This window comes from Conger conger, chromosome 5 (assembly GCF_963514075.1).
Source record: "Conger conger chromosome 5, fConCon1.1, whole genome shotgun sequence".
NCBI lineage: Eukaryota > Metazoa > Chordata > Actinopteri > Anguilliformes > Congridae > Conger > Conger conger.
Genome location: NC_083764.1, coordinates 68,252,755 through 68,255,254, shown reverse-complemented (window position 1 = coordinate 68,255,254; position 2,500 = coordinate 68,252,755). Strand labels below are relative to the sequence as shown.

The 2,500-nt window shown below is 53.6% G+C and overlaps 1 protein-coding gene across 2 annotated transcripts in view; it reads right to left on the bottom strand.

Annotated features, from left to right (window-relative positions):
• LOC133128634 (DET1- and DDB1-associated protein 1-like) overlaps positions 1-2,500 on the bottom strand; it is an 8,174-nt gene that overhangs the window by 175 nt on the left and 5,499 nt on the right. For both annotated transcript variants that reach the window (XM_061242316.1, XM_061242317.1), the window contains exon 5: positions 1-2,500. This exon is cut by the window's left edge and continues 175 nt beyond it; it is cut by the window's right edge and continues 355 nt beyond it. The gene's annotated coding sequence lies outside the window, so the exon portion shown is untranslated.

Sequence of the window (2,500 nt, the reverse complement as noted above, 5' to 3'; positions counted from 1 at the left end):
TCTGTTAAGTATTTTTACATAAATTGCTGTATGGTTTTAAAAATGCAAGACTGACATTGGGTGAATAACAGAAACTCAAACACCACACAAGGGTTTCACAGCTTTACAGAATAATGGTACCACAGCCCCTCAGACCCATCACCCCAACCGCTTTCAGACAGACACGGTTCTGGCTCTGGTTCCGTTCTGGAGTCTCAGAACCTAGGTGCTTTCTGGCGAACCAGACCACATTCATACCAGTTTAAACAGAACCAAAGTTCTGCCGCCCTCCATCATCAGCGGAGGGCGTTGCTCACTGCACTAGGCAGGCGGAGTATGACGCGTCCACTGATGACGTCACGGTTCGCAAGGAAAAACCAACTACTTCTTGGTTCCAGCTAAGAACCAACTTTTCAGGTTCCGGTCTGAACGCGCCGGCGGGTTCAAAATTAGGTTCGGGAACCAGAACCAGAACCAGCACGGAGCCAGAACCAGCACGAGCCAGAACCAGAACCAGCACGGAGCCAGAACCAGAACCAGCACGGAGCCAGAACCAGCATGAGCCAGAACCAGAACCAGCACGGAGCCAGAACCAGAACCAGCACTGAGCCAGAACCAGAACCAGAACCAGCACGGAGCCAGAACCAGAACCAGCACGGAGCCTTGATGGTGTGACAGGCCTACCTGAGACCTGTTGCCATAGAGACTGAAGCGCCGTTGGTGGTGAGAGATGTCCCCTCTGGTCACCCAAGCACCTGCAGCAAAGCAAGCCTTCAACCAACAAGCATTTCTGAGCTTCCAGCTAGCGTAGGGCGCTAGCCTATACAGATAGCACTGGAGTGCCATTCTGAAACAGTGAACATGAGCGCCATTACAGATAGCAACAGCAGAGTAAAACAGGGTGAGGCTATGGCTCTGTGGTCCATCTGACCTGCACTATGTGACACACTGAGCACTGCCCAGCATTCACGTGCACCGCACTGCACACACTGCACACACAGCACGCACTGCACACACAGCACACACAGCACACACCGCACTGCTCACACAGCACACACCGCACTGCTCACACTGCACACACAGCGCACACCGCACTGCTCACACTGCACACACCGCACTGCTCACACTGCACACACCGCACTGCTCACACAGCACACACCGCACTGCTCACACTGCACACACCGCACTGCTCACACTGCACACACAGCGCACACCGCACTGCTCACACTGCACACACCGCACTGCTCACACTGCACACACCGCACTGCTCACACTGCACACACTGCACACACAGCACGCACTGCACACACAGCACACACCGCACTGCACACACAGCACACACTGCACACACAGCACACACTGCACACACAGCACACATGGCACTGCACACACTGCACTGCACCGCACTGCACACACAGCGCACACTGCTCACTTAAGACACAGCACACACTGCACACACAGCACGCACTGCACACACTGCATAAACAGCACGCACTGCACACACAGCACACACCGCACTGCTCACACTGCACACACAGCACCCACTGCACACACAGCACACACGGCACTGCACACACAGCACACATGGCACTGCACACACAGCACACATGGCACTGCACACACAGCACGCACTGCACACACAGCACACACCGCACTGCACACACAGCACACATGGCACTGCACACACAGCACGCACTGCACACACTGCATACACATCACACACAGCACACATGGCACTGCACACACTGCACCACACTGCACCGCACACACAGCAGGTACACACATAGCACCAGTAAGGTCATTAGGGCAGAGAAAGGGTTTGGCATCCAAGTAACCCGGGACACCATCGGGCAAACCAGCGCCCTGCCGAGAAACCGACCCAGCACACTGTACAGCTACACAGCACAGCACTGAGTAACCCGACTGTACAGCTACCCAGCACAGTACTGAATAACCCAGCACAGTACAGCTACCCAGCACAGTACTGAGTAACCCGACTGTACGGCTACCCAGCACAGTACTGAATAACCCAGCACAGTACAGCTACCCAACACAGTACTGAGTAACCCAGCACAGTACAGCTACCCAGCACAGTACAGCTACCCAGCACAGTACTGAGTAACCCAGCACAGTACTGAGTAACCCAGCAGAGTACAGCTACCCAGCACAGTACTGAGTAACCCAGCAGAGTACAGCTACCCAGCACAGTACTGAGTAACCCAGCACAGTACTGAGTAACCCAGCAGAGTACAGCTACCCAGCACAGTACTGAGGAACCTTGGGCAGCGCCTGTTGGGGGGGACCCCTGAAATGAAATCACAACCAAAGGGTGCAAGTTTCATTAGGAGAAGGCAAAGACAAGTCAGATGATTTCATTACACATATTTGGCAGCAAGGTAGCTGGCTTTCTTACCAGTCTGTTTGAGCCCCTTTTGGACAGACAGCTACGAACATTTAATCCAAGCCAAGAAACACAGTCTAAACTAAAATAGTAAAATAGTAATTGGATAAAGCTCCCCTT